Raw genomic sequence first — 8,021 nt, 5'->3', positions numbered from 1 at the left:
TGACCGCCATCAGTTCGTAGCAGTGAATAAAGATGTATCATATCGATCACAAGTGCAGTATGGAGTACCTCAAGGCTCAGTTCTAGGGCCGCTACTCTTCACGCTTTATATGTTACCCTTGGGAGATATCATCAGGAAACATGGTGTTAGCTTTCACTGTTATGCTGATGATACGCAGCTCTATATTTCTTCGCGGCCCGGTGAAACACACCAATTTGAAAAACTAATGGAATGCATAGTCGATATAAAAAATTGGATGACGAGTAATTTCTTACTGCTAAATTCAGAAAAAACAGAGGTGTTGATTATAGGACCTAAAAACTCTGCATATAATAACCTAGAACACCGTCTAAGACTTGATGGTTGCTCTGTCAATTCTTCGTCATCAGTTAGGAACCTAGGTGTGCTATTTGATCGCAATCTTTCCTTAGAAAGCCACGTTTCTAGCATTTGTAAAATTGCATTTTTCCATCTCAAAAATATATCTAAATTACGGCCTATGCTCTCAATGTCAAATGCAGAAATGTTAATCCATGCATTTATGACTTCAAGGTTAGACTATTGTAATGCTTTATTGGGTGGTTGTTCTGCACGCTTGGTAAACAAACTACAGCTAGTCCAAAATGCAGCAGCAAGAGTTCTTACTAGAACCAGGAAGTATGACCATATTAGCCCGGTCCTGTCCACACTGCACTGGCTCCCTATCAAACATCGTATAGATTTTAAAATATTGCTTATTACTTATAAAGCCCTGAATGGTTTAGCACCTCAGTATTTGAATGAGCTCCTTTTACATTATACTCCTCTACGTCCGCTACGTTCTCAAAACTCAGGCAATTTGATAATACCTAGAATATCAAAATCAACTGCGGGCGGCAGATCCTTTTCCTATTTGGCGCCTAAACTCTGGAATAACCTACCTAACATTGTTCGGGAGGCAGACACACTCTTGCAGTTTAAATCTAGATTAAAGACCCATCTCTTTAACCTGGCATACACATAACATACTAATATGCTTTTAATATCCAAATCCGTTAAAGGATTTTTAGGCTGCATTAATTAGGTAAACTGGAACCGGAACACTTCACATAACACCGTACTTTCTACATCATTAGAAGAATGGCATCTACGCTAATATTTGTCTGTTTCTCTCTTGTTCCGAGGTCACCGTGGCCACCAGATCCAGTCTGTGTCCAGATCAGAGGGTCACTGCAGTCGCCCGGATCCAGTACGTATCCAGACCAGATGGTGGATCAGCACCTAGAAAGGACCTCTACTGCCCTGAAAGACAGCGGAGACCAGGACAACTAGAGCCCCAGATACAGATCCCCTGTAAAGACCTTGTCTCAGAGGAGCACCAGGACAAGACCACAGGAAACAGATGATTCCTCTGCACAATCTGACTTTGCTGCAGCCTGGAATTGAACTACTGGTTTCGTCTGGTCAGAGGAGAACTGGCCCCCCAACTGAGCCTGGTTTCTCCCAAGGTTTTTTTCTCCATTCTGTCACCGATGGAGTTTCGGTTCCTTGCCGCTGTCGCCTCTGGCTTGCTTAGTTGGGGTCACTTCATCTACAGCGATATCGTTGACCTGATTGCAAATTAAAACAGACACTATTTCAACTGAACAGAGATGACATAACTGAATTCAATGATGAACTGCCTTTAACTATCATTTTGCATTATTGAGACACTGTTTTCCAAATGAATGTTGTTCAGTGCTTTGGCGCAATGTATTTTGTTTAAAGCACTATATAAATAAAGGTGATTGACTCTGTCCACATTATGCATTTAAGACTCAATTAATATTTAGTTTTCATTTAAAAAACCTTTACTCACAGCAATTAGGCTAAGACTACCTGTTTTAGGAAAATTATTGAATCCACTGTAGATGTCTTCAGCGCGTTCCTGTGCTCACTTAAGGTGCGTCATTATTCACTCATTATTCTCATTATAAACATGGTCAAAACATATCCACCCCTCAGACTTTGCTTTAGTTGCTGCTGCAGCCAAAACATAATCGGCAGAGGCAAGCCTCCTTTACACCTACTCAGCATCCATTTTCACATATTTTTCGCGCTAATCGAAACACATCACATGACCGCTCGTTTACCTCGCAAACCGGAGCGCAAGCCCGAGCCTGGCCCAAGCCCACATAAGATGATATATATTAAGCCCGAACCCGACACTAGAGCTTAAGATCTTTACCCGAACCCAACGGGGTTCAGTAATCAGTAATCAATTGCAACCTCCGAGAGAGATCTTTATCAAAGATGCCGACCACGATGCGGCTGCAAATTGTCTCTCATGGCGCCAAACTCACAGTGCTCGGACATTTTCTTGTTATCATTACATGATACTATTTATAAATGTTCTCTGCTTCACTCCCCATGGCGTAAATGAGACAACTCACTTGTCCTCTTTGTCTAACTTTGTAGCCGTTCTGAAGCGCTGAAATCTTTGTCTCTAATACATCCACTCCGTCGGCTTATCGAAGGAAAAACTTGATGGTGGATTAAACTTCGCCATTTTCCATCACTTCTGACACCATGTAAAATGACCATAAATAGGCAATTTCTGGAGATGAACAATACTTTTATTAACAATCAGCAACGCACTACATAGTCAATCTCTTTACCCCAAAACGTCCTCCTAAGACACACTCCCGGTGGTTCTCTTCACTGTGATTTAAAGCAACAGTGTTTAAACAATACACTATTACATCACATGACATATAGTAACAATTAAAAAATGTGCTGTTAAGAAGTTTTACAACAAGTTTTACGGCAGCGATATCAAACGCTTATTGGCTCTCGTCGGTTTCGTCAGAGATTACAACATGACGTGTTTCTGGTGATGTGTGTTTTGAATGAGATCGCACGCCCTTTCAGCATTTAAGAACTTAAATTATGCCCTGCTCCTCGCACTACTATTATACTATTTCTAAACGAGACATGGCTAGAAGACAAACTGCAGTGCAACAGTCCTCAATGAAGCAGCCCCTCCTAACTTCACTTACATGAGTGTCTGCAGGACTGTTAGGAGAGGTGGGGGTGTAGCTGCTCTATTTAAAGATGTCTATCAATGCAAGCAAGTGTCATTTGGTCAGTACTTGTCTTTCGAATATCTAGGGATTGTGCTGAAAGGTGCTCCACGCATTCTGTTTATTATTATTTACAGGCCTCCAAAATACTCTCCAGCCTTTGTTGAAGAGGTCACAGAACTGACTGTTTTGCAATTGCAAGATAATGATGACATGATTATCTGTTGACTCCCTGGCCCCGCCCCCAACACGTCCCCTTGCATGTTGCTCAAAATAAAATAAAAGTGAGATAAAAATGCATAACAGAAAGCGCAAATGCGGCGCTGAAAATTCCAGAATAAATTAATAAATTGGAAACTGACGCGGCCAAATGTTCGAAGCTGAGCACAGTCTTCCTCAAAAAAACAAACGGAGTCGACAAGGCCGGTAAGTAATCTAACGTTCAGGTAGCAGTTCAAGATGCTAGCGACATTGCAAAACAACGTTGTTTGCAAACCACCGCTCATGTATCAAACTTTTTCTTGTAGCTGTTCAGCAGCAGCCGCCTCTAGTCCCGTTTGCTGCTAACAGTGAAGAGCAAGGCCCAGTAACGTTACCAAGCTCCAGTCATGAGCTCAACACACCAGAATGGGCAGGTAGGATTGTCATTCAGAAGAACTAGTAATGAAGAGCCATGCTCAATGAAAAATGCCCTGAGATAATTAATGATACCTGATGATTCAGCAATACATAAATGAAACTAAGATGATACTGTCATTAGAAAGTGCAATACATTTTATTTTAATCTTTGTTTTTTATTTTGTTTTATATAACGTTATTTTTTTATATTTTAAATTTTTATATTTATTATTTTTTTATTTCAATGTTTGGATATTTATGAATACTATTATCTTAAAGAAAAGAGATTCTTACACTATCCTGTTATTTACTGTTCTAATAAATCTTCACTGTGAAGTAAAAACTTAGGCTATTGTTTTTGAATTGGAAATGATGATGTTTTAAAAAATACAATGAATTACTAAGCAGTAGGGAATTATATTCTGAGGTTTTAATTACATTATTTTAATATAGTCAGTTGTGAACTAAAGTGAGCCGGTCTAAAGCATCAAACTCCAGGGCTGAAAAGGAGTCCCAATCCGGCCCTGAGTAGGGGTCTAAACATTTCATCCATTGTTACTAAGAACATAGCACTATCTGATCACTTCTGTATTTTCTTTGATATATTGATCTCTGCTACCACTGAATCTAGATCTGTCTCTGTCAGAAGGAGATGCATAAATGAGAACACAAGTGTACTATTTATGGAGGCGATATCTTTAACACCAAGCATTTCTGCAGACTCTGTTGATATTCTCCTTGATTCCTTCAACTCAAAAGTTAAGAAAGTTATTGATGATATTGCTCCAATAATAGTCAGTAAGAAAACAAACAGAAATCAGTTTGGAGAAGATCAACAGCAGTTCAGACTATGAAAAGACAACGCAGAAAAGCCGAGCGGATGTGGAGGAAGACGAAACTTGAAATTCACTATAGCATCTATAAAGACATCCTTCATGTTTTTAATGTGAAACTAGCCACAGATAGACAGAACTTCTTCTCAAACCTTATAAACAGTAACTTAAATAACACTCATACTCTTTTTGCCATTGTTGAGAGACTGACAAACCCCCCAAGTCAGATTCCCAGTGATATGCTCTCAGACAGCAAATGCAATGAGTTTGCTTCCTTCTTTTCTGAGAAGATCATGAATATCAGGAAGGCGATTAGCACATCCTCAAGTAATGCAGAGGTCTGACAGATTCGGCCAAAATATCAAAAAGATACTATGTCTATTTTTGAAACAACTGATAGCAAAAATCTGGAAGACAAAGTGCAGCACCTAAAATTGTCAACCTGCTTTCTTGACACCCTTCCCACATCTTTTTTCAAAAGTGTGCTTGACTGCTTAAAAGCAGATCTCTTAGAAGTGGTGAATGCCTCACTTCTTTCTGGGACATTATTTCCAAACCCCTTAAAAACTGCAGTTGTTAATCCCCTCCTGAAAAAGAGCAATCTTGATAACACCATTTTGAGAAATTTTAGACCAATATCCAATCTTCCTTTTATAGGCAAAATTATAGAAAAGGTAGTTTTTAATCAGCTGAACAAATACTTAAACTGAAATGGATACCTGGACAATTTTCAATCTGGTTTCCGACCTCACAGCACAGAGACAGCACTCATTAAGATAATAAATGATATTCGCTGAAAGGGGGTGGGGGGGGGGGAATGCTCGTTTTCACTCAATATCCTGTTAATCTTGAGTACCTATAGAGTAGTACTGCATCCTTCATAACTCCAAAAAGTCTTTCATTTTATTATATTCATAAGAGAAAGATAAGTCTGTACCGATTTTTCCCGGAAAAACACGACCGGCTGGAGGTGTGACGTGTGGGCGGAGCTAAAGAATCACGAGCGCCAGTAGGCTTTTGCGTTGAGAGCATGTGGAAGCTGTGACATTACCGTGAGGAAAAAAACATCCAAAACAAACCATGGCTAACAGTCAGATTCAGCGTATATTTATGATCCAGAATCAGATCCAGAGGCTGAAATTTAACAAGAGCAGCATCAGCAACGACGTCTCTATGTGGTATGTACTGAAACTGTATGTATTTTTTTAGTGGTTTTGTAAAATGACTAAGTTCCACTTTATGTCGCCTTTTTTTTTTTTTTTAAAGGGGGGGGTGAAATGCTCGTTTTCACTCAATCTCCTGTTAATCTTGAGTACATATAGAGTAGTACTGCATCCTTCATAACTCCAAAAAGTATTTAGTTTTATTATATTCATAAGAGAAAGATAGTCTTTACCGATTTTTCCCGGAAAAACACGAGCGCCTGGAGGCGTGACGTGTGGGCGGAGCTAAAGAATCACAAGCGCCAGTAGGCTTTTGCGTTGAGAGTGTTTGGAAGCTGTGACACCGTGAGGGGAAAACCACCATCCAAAACAAACCATTGCTAACAGTCAGATTCAGCCATTTATTTATGATCCAGAATCAGATCCAGAGGCTGAAACTGAACGAGAGCAGCAGCAGCAACGACTCGCTCCGAGCGGGGCTTGAACCCGGGTCTCCGATGGGAGGCGGACGCACTAACAAGGAGACAGAGATATTTTAAGCAGTTTTACTCACCGCCTGTGGTTCCAACACACAATTGTGACCCTTTTTCGTTGGGATTGCATCATCCTTAAGAAATAAACGATGTGCAAATCCGTCGTCAAACTGGGCTTTGTTTGTAAAACAAGCATTTTAGAAATGCAGGGAACAAACACAAACACTTGCACAACTCCGTTGATGCTCTGTAAAAATAAACTCCATCCACTGGTCCCTTAATGCTGTTTTTTCTTTGGTAATCTGTGCAGGGTTGTCTTGCCCTGGCAACCAAAAACACACTCCTTTTGTGACATTTCGCGACGCTCTCGCTAACGTCACACAGAGCCATATTCGAAAAAAACTTTCCGAAACTTGTGACAAACCGGAAGGAGTATTTTTGGAACAGAAATACTCCTTCAAACGTACAACTTAATTTTTGAAACTTTGTCCATGTTTAGCATGGGAATCCAACTCTTTAACAGTGTAAAAACACTCAATATGCATGAAATAGCATTTCACCCCCCCTTTAAATTGTGACTCTGGCAAAATATCGGTGCTGGTATTGCTAGATCTCAGTGCTGCGTTTGACACTGTCGATCATAATATACTACTAGAAGGATTGGAAAACTGGGTCGGGCTTTCTGGAATGGTACTCAAATGGTTCAGATCATACTTAGAAGGGAGAGGCTATTATGTGAGTCTAGGAGAGCATAAGTCTAAGTGGACGTCCATGACATGTGGAGTCCCACAAGGCTCAATTCTTGCACCGCTCTTGTTTAGTTTGTATATGCTCCAACTAAGTCAAATAATGAGAAAAAAACAAATTGCCTACCACAGCTATGCTGATGATACCCAGATTTACCTAGCCTTATCTCCAAATGACTACAGCCCCAATAGCCGCGTTTCCACTGGCGACCTTAAATCGGGTGTGCTAGTGCGTGCCAGGGCCAGTCGCGTTTCCACTGTCACTTCCGGGACCACGGCCAGGGTTTTTTGGTCCGACGAAAACCTTGGTCCAAAGCAGGCCAGCTGGGGCTAGAGGAGGGGTTATGAACAAAGGTGGACTTTCTCCGTGTTTGAAGAGCGTCAGCGCAGATCATTTCAGAGAGAAAACAGCTTTAACACCGGTATTAAAGACTTTTTAAAATAAGTTGAGCTCAAAACTCACTCTTAGTTAGCAGCAAGTGTTTGAAATAACTTGATCCAATGTGGATTATAATCACTAAACAAGGTAGAAATATTTATAAGCGATGTAAAAGACTATGCACGCTAACGTTACCATAGTAAACATGGTAAATATGACCGCTTGGATAAATCAGACGTCAGCTTCTTATTCTCTGTCACAATTGTGTATTTATTAAGTAACATTTTATCTGTCATCTCGTTTCGTGAGTTTAGCTCCACGTTGCATATGATCAAAATATAATAATGATTTTTGTTCGGGAGCTTTTATAAAAATAGAGAGTCTGCGCTACGGATCATTTCAGAAAGATAACAGCTTTAACACCAGCATTAAACACTTTTTTTTTTTAATAAGTCGAGCTCAAAATTCACTTAATCTATAACTTGATCCAATGTGGTTAATTACCATACAAGGCAGAAATATTTATAAGCAATGCTGTAGGTGCCAGGTTTGATTGATGTCTTTTATTTTGAAATTCACTTTCAATCTGTGATGTCACTTGACACAGGTGCATATTATCTGTTAGTTTGCGTGTGGTTAGCAGGTTAGGAAGGGAGTGAGTAGCTGGGACGCTCACTTTCTGTTGACCGTTTTCATTTAATTTAATTTCATTTAATTAGTGGTGGGCAGAGCGAGGCTTCATGAAACACTGAAACAGTTGAAGCAAAG

The sequence above is a fragment of the Carassius auratus genome, linkage group LG44F (assembly GCF_003368295.1).
Source record: "Carassius auratus strain Wakin linkage group LG44F, ASM336829v1, whole genome shotgun sequence".
Lineage (NCBI taxonomy): Eukaryota > Metazoa > Chordata > Actinopteri > Cypriniformes > Cyprinidae > Carassius > Carassius auratus.
This window is presented reverse-complemented; position numbering follows the sequence as displayed.